The following is a 14,025-nucleotide window of genomic DNA, read 5'->3' on the forward strand; positions in this document are numbered from 1 at the left end:
AGACTCAGGGAGATTTTAATTTTCAGAACTCAACTTAGAAATAGATTTATACCAAAGTTTCTTATAATATTACCTTCGTTTTTCTAAAAAATAACCCAAATATAAGCATAGCCTCTACCAAGATCTTCCAAACTCCAATAGAATGTTTCGATCGATAGCAATGTCACGATCAGCTTTAATTATGTAGAATGATGATCACCAATGTAAAAAAAGTACTTTTGAATATCATTCCAGAAGTTCAGGAAATGTCTTGCTGTCTTCCTTTCTTTTGCGCTATTACACTTACCTTATCGATCAACTTGTACCCCTTTTTCCTACTATCTGTTGCTGTAAAACCGTACACCTTAAGTGTGGCCCATTGACTTCTTTTGTAATGGCCCGCTCTTGGGGTGGGGTGCCTTATCAAGCACTGTTGTTGCGCGTTGCGGCTCTAATCAGCGGCGATCATATGGCTGGGCGGGAAGGGGGTGGAAGCTGTCAGTTGGCAGTTTTGCAAGAAGCCCCTTGAAGAAACGCTCCGATAAAACGCGCACGGCTAAACAGTGAAGATTTGTTGTGAAGATCACTTGGCTCGCAGGCACATACACCGATAGACACACACACACATCGGAAAAATAATGCTCTCTCTCTTTTCTTCTCACACATAAACACACGTAGCTGTGTACACTGTAAACACACACACAAACACACACATAAACACACGGACACACTGTGGCACAGAATTAAATCTTCCCGATTATTGCACACCACGTGTTACGTCACAGCTTTTCGCGCCAGTTATGATCGCGCGCACTCGCCTTCTCTCTATCTATCTCTCTATCTCTCACACACTCTCTCTCTCTCTCTCTCTTTCTCTTTCTCTCTCGCACTTCTTTCTAACACTCTCACTCTCTTTCGCCGTTTCGCTCACTCACGCACAGCACTCGCGTAAGGGGGCGCGCGTGCGCAACACGGTCGCGATGTTTTGTTCCGCTTTGCGCTTCATCTAAGTAGCACGCGCGCACATATCAAACACTCCGCCGCCGCTCTGCCCCGTCAGGAGCCGCGCGCGCGTGCCACCGCGTTTCGCTAACGAGTCAAAGCCGAAACCTACACAGAAGAGAAGCCACACGCCACAAGGGTGGGAAAAAGAGAAAGATAGGGTGAGAACAACAAACAAAACAAAAAAAAAAAAAAACAATCGAACAATTAGCAGCCGGAGATGATAGCACAGACATACACAAGGGCGCCCCATTCCGGCACTAGATGGAGGGATGGAGAATGGGTAAGTCATCTTCAACGCGCGCACAACCACACACACACACGAGCGCGCATGTCGAGGGCTGGCCTACTTTGCACCGCACCCACCGGCACCACATCAACCCCCCCCCCCCCCCCCCCCCTGGTTGCCCTTCACACCGCGTGGCAACACACAGGCACGCAGCGGCCAGAGACACACAGACAGTACAAACACACAGACACAATCATTTCCATTTGGCCTTAAAACGGATAAAAACAACAACAACGGGCGCACACACAAACGTATACGCGCTTTAAAGAGGGATGAAGGAGCATGAGGAGGAGGAAGGGTGGAGCCCTGCCTGGGATGGATTCGTTTGCGCTTCAAGGTGAATACTCCGATTTGAATCTATTTGCAAGCTGTTAACGATCGCTATTCAAAGTGTTCCAAAAATATTGAATTTAAGATCGCACAGGAAAGATGCTCCCTGTTTCATTTTTCGTCTGTTTAAAACTTCCCTCTTGATCTGTGTAGCCATTACCATCCCCATCAACAGCAATAGAAGGTCGTGGTGGGTCGGGGGAGGTGCAACAATTGGTCGCCATATCGGTGCGCGCGTTATCTCTCTCGCTGGACAGTGTTTTGCTCGCCCCATTTCGGGACGGTCGTGGCGCGCAGTTGTATCGCACCATATGATCCCAACAACCCCCCGCACCACATGCACAGTAGAATTGTATTTCAATTGTGTTGGGTGTGTTGTTTGGGGCTTTTGTTCCGTGCTCAAGAGCTTGCTCCTGTGTTGTTTTTTTTTTTATTTGGTTCCACTACCCCCGTCGATTCACTTCAAATCACGCATTCAGCCCGTTTGCTTTGCACGGTTGCCTCATCGTTTTCTAGGCCACTTTTGCTTCCCTTACACACACAGAAAGGGGAAGCAATTACAGCTGGAGAAACACTTTTTGAGCGAAACGGTCAGACCAAACAAAAAGAAATTTAAAAAAGGATATTCGTCTAATAATGTTACACTTTTCACTTCAAACTCTGCTAAAGAATTGCCTAATATTTCTAATTATTTCTATTTTCTCCGATACACAAGCACACACACACACACACACACCTTGTTTTCACGCGCTTCCACCTTTCCACCAGCCACATCAGACAAAAACAGCGCTCTTTGTTCTGTTCTATTTCCCTTCGTTCGATTTGTTTGTTGTTTGGTTTTGGGCTGGTTTTACCAAAAAAATGGGGCAAAGAAAAGAAGTTCTGTTTCCGAGGGAACCTCATTCGCGCGCCGCCCCATTCACGCGCCGCTATCAAACGCGCACACCATCACTACTACTACTACTGGCCACCGCATGCTATAACCGACAACACGCCACTCCTCCCCTGTTTCGTGCTGTATGGACGTCGCCAGCGATGGCGGTGCGGTGCGGGTGGAACGGGCTGTGCGCGATTCGTTGTCAAACCCCCCTCCCCATGTGGGTGTGTGTTTCTTTATTTCGCGGCATTCGCCGCGTTATTCGTTCGTCCTTTCGCTGACCCCGCCAGCCAACCAGCCGTTTTTTTGTGTGTTGTAAGCTGTGATTTTCTTATTGGTTTCTTTGCCAGTTTCGCACAATAAAGATGCATCACACACACATACACACACACTAGCGCACACAGTGGTAGATTGTTTGCCTTCTTTCGTTATCAATTGCTAATTCTTTGTGACAGGTTCTTTCGTGGCACACAGACAGCAAAGATGTGGTTTGTTTTTTTTCTTTTCTTTTGCTTTCCAACACCTCAGCATGCATTGGAGCTGCTGTTTGGCATGCTACTACTACCACTTTGACAAGCCAGTCGTCGGACTTGTTTTTACACTGCGCGCCGTTTCATCAATGAACGGGGTTTAAAAAAAACAGGGGTGGGAATGGGTACGGATAGGGGTTGAAGCAAAAAAAAAGGAAACACTCACACATTGTAAACCGATAAAGCACCTGTCAAAACTGTTGATCATAGGCAAAAAAGTACCGCGCTGCGAAGAGCAATGGGCAGCACAATTGAACCAAAGAGAGAGAGACACACACACACACACACACACACACTCACAAATACAGGCAGACACAGTTGGGCGCACTGGCGCGGGCCAGAATGGTGCGAGCCGAGCAGCGCTTGAATTAGAATGGTTGGCCACCGCACACAGCCGTTTTCCGTTTTTCCTGGTGGCAAACACGGCTCCAGGGAACCAGTCCAATGGTGGCCGCCCTTACCCGTTTTCCTCAGCACACTGACAAACACACACACACACGGACACGCACACACTTTGCGGTTATTTTTGCGCAACGAAGGAGCTCCGCTTTTTTGAAGAAAAGAATTCGCCTCTATCTACTTGCTCTGGGCCTTACCAAGGGGCCTTTACGCAGGCACGCACGCACTCACACAGAAAGGAAGCAACAAACACTTTTCACGGATGTTGTTTAAAATTTCGCTTTCGCTGCGTTGCTGCGCTTCGACGGGCGCCGCATAGGGATTGCGCGAACCCTTTCGGTGCTTGCTTTCCTTTCCTTTCCTTAGAGCGTGCCTCTCCGTACGGGTAGCGCGCGGCACACACACTAACGGGAACGCGAGCACTGTCTTACGAGCGAGCGCGCCTAGCCTAGAAGACACACCACAAAAGCAACAACCCGACCGAACTGCTCCGAGCGCTCGGTGAAACAGCAGAGACCGCGGCCGAGAGTTGCTGATTAGATGAAATAAATTCGCCTAGAGACTTTTACGACCGCCCGCCCAGCCCGCCTTGCCGCCCACCCCCCCGGCGGGCAGAACGCACCCATTCGGGGCTATAGTAGTGTACACTCGTTACCTTCGTTTTCTTCGCCTCTGGTAAGGGTGGGCGGTGGGCGGGTGGATGGTTGGGCAGTGGTGGTTTTTCTCCCGCTCAGCATGCGAACGGCGACGACGACGATGACGACGACGACGACGACGAATGTGGTAAACGGCGCAGGCAAGCACAAACACCACTTGCACCTTGCCCTACACACCCATCCCGCCAAAAAAACGCGCAATAGAGAGCGCGCGCGTGCTGCGCGAGAGCGAGACAGCGCGTTATGGTGGGAGCGAATGCGCACTGCGAGCGAACGAGAGCGGTGAGCGCCCGACAGCGATGCGCAGAAAAGGGCAAAAAATGATGAGCCGACGAGAATGCGAGCCGCATAAATGTATGCCAGCGGTGTGGGAGCGAGTGGGAACATACGGCCGGGCCTGTGCCAGAGCGAGAGATACTGGGGAAAGAGCGTAACATACCGGAAAAGAGAGAGAGAGAGAGAGAGAGCATTAGCGAGAGTGCATTTGAAAAGACTTTGAATGTTTTTTTGAATGTGGTGATGTTGTTGTTGTTGAGCTAGAAGACGGATAACAACCCCACCCTCTGGCAATCACCCTCCCGGTATCTCACGAGTGGCAGTTTGAGTGTTCGTAGGGCATGGAAACAATCGCATGGGTGCATCGAAACGGTACGTACCTGCACTAAACTAGGCTTGGGCAATTCGGTTCATTTTGATGAACGTGAACGTACTAGTTCTTTCATTAAGATGAACTGAACGTGAAACGCGATTCATTCGTTCATTTCAGTTGAAAAAAAAAATGGTAAATTGTTTCATTTTGCATGAAGAACTTACTTACTTACTTATCCGGCGCTACAACCGCTTTGCGGTGTTGGCCTGCCTCAGGAGTGTCCGAAACCGCTCACGGTTTCACGCCTCCTATCACGCCTCCTCTGTCCTTGTGAACGGCCTAAAAAGACTTTACGGGACTTTCGTCCATTTCCATGCGTATAACATGGCCAGCCCACCGGAGCCTGGCGAGCTTTATACGCTGTACGACAGTGAGGTCGCCGTACATCTCGTATAGCTCGTCATTATATCGGCTCCTCCATTGTCCTTCCACACATACGGAGCCAAGTATCCTTCTGAGCATCTTCCTCTCGAACGCGGCTAAGAGGGCTTCGTCAGATTTGGACAGTGTCCATGTCTCAGAGGCGTATGTGAGTACTGGTACTATATAGGTACTATATAGTCCCAGCTTCGTCCGTCGCGACAGGTTCTTTGAGGTGAACTGCTTTTTCAGGCTGTAGAATGACCGGTTGGCAACCAGCATCCTTGCGCGCAACTCAACTTCCATGCTGTTGTCGTTGCTGACCTTTGACCCAAGATAGGTGAATTTTGGGACGACTTCAAAAGTGCGTTCACCTTTTTTGGATAGGACATTCGAAATTCTTTTGGATTTCCAATAAGTACAGGCGACTCCCGAGATACGACTGTATTTAGTCCCAAGGGCAAGGCGTAAGTCGAAATAGTCGTATATCGAATATCTGTGAATTTAATAACCGAAGTTGGAGAGTCAAAATTAATGATATCGTGTATTTAATTTATAATTTATGCAATATTCGATAATGTATAAATTTTACTCTAAAAGCCGTTTACACGATATAGATATTCAAGATCGGATAGTTGGGGAATTTCAATGACAACTTTAAACCGTCAAAATCAAATCGTCGTTTCTGCGAATCGTCGTAACTCGAAGGGGTTGTAACTCGCGGGACGCCTGTATGTCCTTGAAAAACAGTAGCAGATTTTGAGTATCGGAAGCCCTAAGTGGTAAGACATGTTGAGTGCCCCTGTTCAAGTACAGGCGAATACACTTCTAAAGGCCCTATCACATTGGGGAATTTGGAATGGAATTGGTACGTCAAACGGCGTTTGAAAGCTTTTATCTTGCCAGGAAAAATGAATTGGTCTAGAACAATGTAGATTCTGTCAAGAAGGAGAATTCCACTGTCAAGGTGTAAAACGGTGATTTTTGGAAACAAAACACATAAAGCAGTTTCGAAAGTGTCTTTGTAAAACCACCACAACCTTCAACAAAACAATATTATTTTGAATTGAAAAATAAATTCCACATAACATTCCGTTTTGTAATTCCGAGTGTGTTATTGCATTAGCAAATCAGATTTTTCTGTTAAATCGGAACGACAGATGAATTCCGGAAATATTCCTGTGATGTAATAGGACCTTAATAGGGGCTAAAACCGGCAACAAAATATTGCGTATCTCGATTTTTCACGGAAGGTGGCACTGTGGCAATAGTCGAAGACGACATCGAATATGAAAAATGGGTAAAAGTAAGGCTTAGCCCTCTATGTTACAGTAGCGTTTCGCGTAACGCCTGTTTATCTCAAACCCAAGCAGCACTTTGGTTGAACGCCTGATTTAATCGTTTTTGATGGGCAATTTGATGGATAATTATGGCTTAGTATTAATTATATTTATGTAATAATAAAGAAGTAGAAAGTTGGAATAACTATACAAAATTCAGTAATCGTTCACACTTAAAAATATTTCACGACCTCGGTTAAAAAAACTGCCGAAATCCGTCGGCTCTTTCGATTCTTGCTGATATGTCAGTTGAAAAAACCCAGTAGCCGAAAATCAGTACCATTTAAAACTGAAATATCAGTTAAATAAATATTTGAACCAAAACTCGGCAACACAACATGCCGAGCACATACGTTAACACTGCTGTCACCGAGATAATCCGTCAAAATAACCGAGATTTCAGCTTTACTACTTGGATTAGCCGAGGCTCGGTATTCTATCTGTCATTCGCCATTCTGTTAATCTCGTGCTAATGAAACGAAAACCTTTCGGAGTGATGTTGTGATGTAAAATAAAAAATGTAAAAAAAACTGAAAATGAGTCTCTCAGCGTGAAAAAAAACGAGAATCAGTAGCGTGCGATCGAGCACAGGTATGGAGCGGGGTTGGGGCTAGGAAACTCCATCAGCGCACGCAGGTGCTCTTCAGAGCGTCGCTCGGAGCAGTCCATATTCAAGGAACAGATGTGGAAGCTACACGAGGTAAGTATCAACACTCGATCACATGAAATCTAAAAAGGGTTCACTCAGACTTGTTTCACTCTGCCCGCTTTACAGAACCGTGCCTGTACCAGTGCCCGCTCCTTGTCCGGCTCATTTTCCTGTACCGGTACCACATCCAAACGCTGTGCCCCATCCGGCGGTTGAATCGGCGCCTGTCCCAACGCTTCCCAAGCGCCACAGATTATGCCTAAACGACTGGAAAATTGAATATCCATAGAAAAAAAAATTAAAGCTCCACAGCTTCATTGGTTTGATCAATAGATGGCGTATTACAACTCATCATCATATTGCTATCCTTTTCTTGCAATGTGTTTCGACAAGTTTCATCTTATAATGACCTATATAGCCTTCTATCTTTCCGAGCAAAAATCTATATGAATGGTCGTGTGGTCAGATACGTGGGTATCAACACCAACGACCATTACTCAAATCTCACTTGCTTCAGTGCTGGTGGTTTCTATTGGAGTTTAGTATTTGAACAATCGTATCGCCGTTCTAGTTCTAGCGATGCATAACTTCAATGCGAAACCATACTACAGTACAGAGGAAATGAGAAAGCTCTCCTCCAAGCGATGAAGCTCAACTGGTTGAGGTATCCCACCAACAGAGAGCGCCACCAGTTTTTTCGCTATTTTTAGAATGCATGAGTCGTTTGCCGTCTGCTAAACGAAGTCTTTCTATATTCCGTTTAGGTAGAGAACTTGAGTCGTTTAGAAGCCGTTTAGTGGTCGTTTAGTGGATTTGTGGCAGTTGGGTGGTGCTGGTGGTTTCCTGTGGAGTTTAGTATTTAAACAATTGTATCACCGTTATACTTCTAGCGATGCATAACTTCAATGCGAAACCATACAGTACACAACAGTACAGAGGGAATGAGAAAGCTCTCCAAGCGTGGAAGTTCCACTGTTTGGGTATCTCACCAACAGATGGCGCCACCAGCTTTTTGCTATTTTTAGAATGCATGAGTCGTTTGCCGTCTGCTAAACGAAGTCTTTCTACATTCCGTTTAGGTTGAGAGCTTGAGTCGATTAGAACCCGTTTAGTGGTCGTTTAGTTTCTCCAAAAACATTTAAATTACAAAATGTGTTCAAAACACTTGTCTCCAAATTGCGCGCAACTGCACTTATTAAAATGGTTCTCAAATTCATGTTCGCAATTGCAGTTGCGCTGTGTTCTCGCCCAATGTAGAATGGCCTTACGTTCATACAAAACACTTGTACAAAACAGACGGCAGCAATTGTTTGCAATTTTTTGGTAAACAGAAAAACATGTTTGAATGAAAATAAAGATGTTTGGTTTGCTGCGATAATTCTGTCATTACCACAATCGTTGATATCGTGCAGGAAAATGTTATGTGTAAAAGGCACTTTAGCACCACACATTGTGCGATGACAGTTGCATTTCACGACCGGTGACCGTTGGGCGCTCCCAGTGTTCGAAGTCGTCAAATACGGATAATCCGTGTGCAATCGAACATTTGGAACGGGACCTAGCGATGACGGATAAACGAAGGTGTATTGTGTATGTTTGTGATATTCAATGAAGACTGTGCTATTTAAGGTAAGTGGAAAAAATCTAAATTTTTCATAAAGTGCTGGTTTTAGATAAAGTTTTACGATTCTGGGCAAGCGAAAATTCCATATCCGGTGCCGTACAGTGCGCGATTGGTAGGCAAACGATTTCGTTTTTCGTGGGTAGACGCCGTGTCGAAAAGAACATGGTGAACTATTGGAGAGATAAAAATGGTGTGCCAGCAGCAGCAGCAGCAGCAGCAGCAGGCAACAGCCACCGTGGGTGATGATGCATCGAGCGCTTGTGAATTCACGTACTGCTTTCGTGTCTATCTTGTCATATGCAATTTGCACGAGCTGAAGCAGCGAAAACCGCTCCGTGAAAAGCACGATAAAAAGGTTATGTGTATTGTTCCATCGGGCGAATGGCGGCGAACAGTTCAGTCGGTAAGCCAACACGGTGTGATGGAAACACAACTTTAAGACGCAATTATTCCCCGTCCGCAATCATGATGATGACGACGATGATGCGATGTGCAGGGCAAATATTATTGCAACCCTTGCTGCCGTGCGACCGTGGTGTCGTCCCCTCCCCACCAGACCAGAGAGAGACTACTACCAACGTGCGGACGGAGCATGATGGAGATTGCCCGTTTATGCTTGGTCATGCTAGATGCCGATTTCGATCGAATGCATTTTTTTTGGAGATGGTGAATGAACGATATGAATTTTCTAGCATGCATCCCGATTTCCCGCAAAGCGCACCCAAAGTTCGAAATTGCGTGCTGGCGAGTGTTTTAGAATAACAATCGTAAACATTTCCACGCACCACCAACCAGGCACAAATCCATCTCACACAGGAAAATAATTAGTGTTTGCAAAAACATTTTAAAAACGGTCCTGAAAAAATCGCAACACGGAAAAAATGTTCTGGAAAATACAACTTCCCCCCGCGGTCCGCCATTTTGTTTTATGTTGGCTTTGTTCATTTTCGGAAAATCAGCCATCGCACACACAGCAGGCGGCGACATAGAAGCTCTGAACCCGCGCTGCGTTCGAGCTGGGTTGATGAGGGAACATTCGGCTGTGTGTGTGTGTGTGTGCCTGTGTGTGTGCACACATGTACGTGTGTGTGTGCGTGTGGCTGTTCTCTCCTCATCCGCTGGCTATAGCGCGGTGGATGGTGTGAGTGGCTTTGGTAGATTTTAGTCATCAATTCCACGGAACCATCATCGCATTGCCGCACGGCCGTGTGTTTCTGTATGGGTGCGTGTAGTAGTACTCTATGCTCCTTTATGCTCGCCCGCCGCGCTGTGTGTGTTGGGCGCTTTTTGTCCATTGCTTTTGGAACGCGCAGCATTTTTGAACGTGTGTGTGTGTGTGTGTGCTTTGCCAGAGTGCACTTTTTGGAAGTATGCTGTGTGTGTGTGGCGGTGGCAATTTTTTTTCGGTCGTCTGAGGGTGTGGGGTGGGAGGACTAAGCAAGATTGTCTCTTAATTTTTGTTTTTCAGGTTGGCCATTAAAATCGTGGCCAGGAAGCGAGCACCGGTGGATCACATATTTTCTCTTTGCACGGCGTGCGTGTGTGTGTGTGCGCTTCTAAGTACGCGGCGGGCATAACGCGCGCGAGCCATGTTGATCCGCCGACCCTCATAATACACTTTGGATGAAAACTCGCACTCTCTCGCATAAGCTACAAGCGATTGGATCATAAAAGCGCGGTGGCACATATACTAACACCTTCCCCCATAGAGAGTGTGTGTGTGTGTGAGAAAGAGAGAGAGAGAGAGCGAGAGGAGCCCGTGCTTGAGGCTAATAGGCGCGCGCGATAGAGGATCGTCGGAAAACGCAGCGACAAACGCGAGTGAACGGGACAGCATCAAGGCTCACGAATCATTAGTAGAAGGGAACGCGGGGGGCGGAGGGGCAGCTGAAAAGGCGAATCCATTCTTCGAACTACTACCGCCTCAAAATACGAGAACTTTTCGACCAACTTTTACCGATGGCTTCGAAGAAATTGATCAATGATCTCAGCGCTATTCACCCTCCTTACCCGCCCGATGATTTATCAATCAAGTCTACGAACACACACACACACCAACTGCTCCATGCGTAACCCGGACAGGAAGCCTTTTAAAAACCCGCACATAATTTCATAACCCCTGTGAATGTTCCAGAATCGATGATCGGCGCCGGCCCCGGCTGTGGTGGTGTGCTGCGCAGAAAGGATCGAAATTATGGAACGAAATTTGCCCGAAAGATATGGGGTCCAATGTCCCATTCCCTCGGGATCAGGGTCCCCCACCCCGTTTGCTTTACCTGCGTGTTTGTCTGCGTATGGGTGTCTGTGTGCGCACATTTGGAGTCGCCCTTGTTGCCTTGTTCCCTTGTAGGGTAAAAAAAAGGTTTGGCCGGAACGTCGTGGAACGCGATCGGTGAAGCGAGAGGGCTAGATAAGGCCACCTTTTCACCCTTCGTTCCACCTCCCCGAGGCTTAGTGCAGGGGGCACTTTCCCCCTTTTTCCAACCCAAACTCTCCAACCTCTTATATCTCCCTCTCCCCCCCTCATTTCTCTCACTTTCCCCATTCCGCGAACACACGAAACCGTGTGTGTGTGTGTGTGGGCCACCAGAGCATGGTGGTTTGAAAAGCGAAATGATGGAGTGCGCATACTCGAGAATCTTCACCCATATTTCCTCTCACTTCCCCCCGATGGGATCTTCGTCGCGTGTTCTCGTCTACGAAAAACGATGCTCACACACTCTCTCTCTATCTCTATGCTCTCTGCTCTCCCTTTCTAATGCTCGCTTGCGGGTCTCGAAGGCTTCCACACTACTAGGTTTCTAGTACTTAACCGTGATGACGGTGGATCACCTCCTGCATGCGTGCGCGTGTGCTATGCCGAATGCTCTCTGGCTACTATTCCGCACTTCTCTCTCTGTCTCGCTCTCTTTCTCTCTGTGCCTGTCTCTGTATGTGGGCGGTTGGGACTAGTGTGTCTCTGTGTGTATGCGAAGATCGTTAGATTCTGGTGCTCAAGTGCCGAGCGTGCCGCAAGAGTAGAGCTTCTCGTGTGCCTGCCTGCGTGTGGTGTCTTAGTAGTAGTAGTAGTAGTAGTAGTAGCAGCAGCCAGCCAGACCGCGTCAATCGATCTCCTGCCAGTGGGCCCGTGGGACATTAAAGGCAAGAGGCGCGAGGAGAGCGAAAAGTTTGCGGTATATGAAGGGAAAATTGGTAGAGAAAAGCCAACGCAAACCAACCAAGCCCCATGTTGCTACTAGCTGCTAACCTCTGCGATCAGGGTGGAAACCAGAATGTGTTCTTTTTTTAGAACATTTTCCTTCGCCTCCAGTGTGTTTGTGTGTGTGTGTGATGAATGAGCACACATCCTCCCTTGCACCCCCTCCCCGAGCATGCATGGTTACTGCTGTGTTGCTGCTGCTGCCTCATGATCGTTGCCAAAGCCCTCCCCGAACCCAATTGGGCGAGTTCTCGGGTGTTGGTTGTGTGTCCCATTTCTTTTCGTTAGTATGCGTGCGTGTGTGTGTGTTTTTCATGTTTGAGGAATGTGTGCACCCACCCCACCACATGGGCTTTTCTTTTGCGCGGAATTGAGGGCTTTACGGGCAAGAAAAAAAAAATCCCACCCCCCACAATGATTCAACTTCCATCTCGATCCTCTGTTTTGCTGTGCGTGATAAATCACGTTCGCACAGGTGACCAGGGAGATGGGGTGAGGAAGAGGGGAGAAGTGTATGATTCCGAATGATGAAAGCATTCCTTTCACGCGCTTTACCTTACTGTTACTGGGGAGGCGCGCTCCCGGAGGAGCTCCCTGGAGAAAACGTTCCTTCCCTTATCCACCCCGAACGGCTGTCATTCCCCCCGCTCTCCCCCTCCCCATGGGTGATGGATGCTGAAGAGCATGTGTGTAGGAGATGCGGATTGGATGCCGCGCGATGATGATGTCATCTTTTCGAGTGTGAGTTCGCGCCACCGGGGGAGCAGCAGCAGCAGCATAGCCGCTTCAACGCTTGTAATGCGGAGAGTGGAAGGGGGGTGAGTGGGAGAAGAAGAAGGAGCACACAGCTTTAGCAAAGTAAATTTTTATGTGCGCGCGCGATGTGGTACACTACCACACCCTTAGGGGGGGGGGGGGGGGGGGGGGGGATTGTAAAGGGGCGCGCAAGCAGCAAGGGCAAATTGAGGAAGAAAAATATGAGTTGAAGTGTACACACACGCGCGAGGGGGTAAGGGTGCGAGAGGATTGAAACCACACTACCTCATCCCCCCCCACCCCCTCCAAAGCTTAAGGCGCGGGCCACCGTTGCCTCCTCGAGAAACGCGCACACACTCAAACTGTTGTCGTCGTCGTTGCCCTTCTAAGACGGGCTGTGGCCGCTGGTGGTAGGTGTATATGGATATAGCCCCGGGGGAGGGCTACGAAGGCACTGTGGTAAAAGGGCGGCAAGAGGAGGGGAGGCTTAGTAGTGTTATTATTATTACCTCTGCCATTTGCTGCGCGTAGTGTTCCGCCTACATACCGTGTGGGCTTCTCCTTGCTTGTGTTTAGTGTGCGCGCACGAGAAGCTGCTTTTTTCCTGTGAGGCACGCACCGCGCATACATACTCTCCGTGCGCTCTCCTTTTTTCCGGCGGTTCGAAACACACGCAGAGAGAGAGAGAGAGAGAAGGGGATGGAGAGAGCATACTATACATTCACGGGCGCACGACGGGTTTAGTGTGTGTGTGCGCGAGTGTTGCGCGTGATCGTGCGCGGCACGTACGCGGCCCGAATGGAATTCGCCTTTTTTTGCGTTCGATTCACGGTGTGCGCGTGTGGGAGTTTTTACAGCCCCCTACAGGGGTGGGCAAGGGAGGGTGGAATGTGTGCGCGAAGCCTACCGGGTGTGTCGGGAGGAGAGAGAAGGCCCTGGAAGGAAGAGGAACATAAATGGCAGAATGACGACGGACGTCAACTACTACTTCCCCCGGCAGCAGCGGCCCTCATGTGTCGAACACTTTTTTATGTTAATAATGTGTGCTACTCCCCCTCCCCCTCTAGTCCGTTTGCGCAGGGTGTTGTGCATTTTATGTAGATATGACAGGCCATCGCGAGAGGGAGAGAGACAGGGAGAGACGAAGCGTTTTGTCGGCCGAACCCCGAATTGTGAATTGTGTGTGGTGGCTGACGCGGTTGGCGATGGCGGGCGAGAGCTTATCGTATCTGCTCTCTCGCTCTGTCATGCACACTCACACACACACATACCTACTCCCCTCGGTCTGGCTGATTGGTTGCTAGTCAACAACAACTCACCCTTTTAGCCCCGCAGAGTTTTGTTCCTCCCTGTTGTACTCCAACCACCTCCAGAGCCTTGCCGAAT

At 48.4% G+C, this 14,025-nt stretch overlaps 2 protein-coding genes across 11 annotated transcripts in view; one reads left to right on the forward strand and one right to left on the reverse strand.

The window, feature by feature from the left end:
* The window catches only part of LOC3289925 (myb-like protein Q), an 83,940-nt gene extending 79,728 nt beyond the window's left edge, over window positions 1–4,212 (reverse strand). For 4 of the 7 annotated variants that reach the window (XM_061652512.1, XM_061652510.1, XM_061652511.1 and 1 more), the window contains exons 1-2: window positions 3,604–4,168; window positions 287–1,089 (exon numbers count right to left, since the gene is read on the reverse strand). The gene's annotated coding sequence lies outside the window, so the exon portion shown is untranslated. Of the gene's footprint in view, window positions 1–286; window positions 1,090–3,173 lie in introns of all 7 variants that reach the window. The other 3 variants (XM_061652508.1, XM_061652507.1, XM_061652509.1) reach the window with 3 other exon arrangements.
* A 4,340-nt stretch (window positions 4,213–8,552) lies between these two features.
* Window positions 8,553–14,025, forward strand: part of LOC1274953 (longitudinals lacking protein) — a 93,069-nt gene continuing 87,596 nt past the window's right edge. For all 4 annotated transcript variants that reach the window (XM_061652528.1, XM_061652531.1, XM_061652518.1 and 1 more), the window contains exon 1: window positions 8,553–8,689. The gene's annotated coding sequence lies outside the window, so the exon portion shown is untranslated. The remainder of the gene's footprint in view (window positions 8,690–14,025) is intronic.

The sequence above is a fragment of the Anopheles gambiae genome, chromosome 2 (assembly GCF_943734735.2).
Source record: "Anopheles gambiae chromosome 2, idAnoGambNW_F1_1, whole genome shotgun sequence".
NCBI classification, from domain to species: Eukaryota; Metazoa; Arthropoda; class Insecta; order Diptera; family Culicidae; genus Anopheles; species Anopheles gambiae.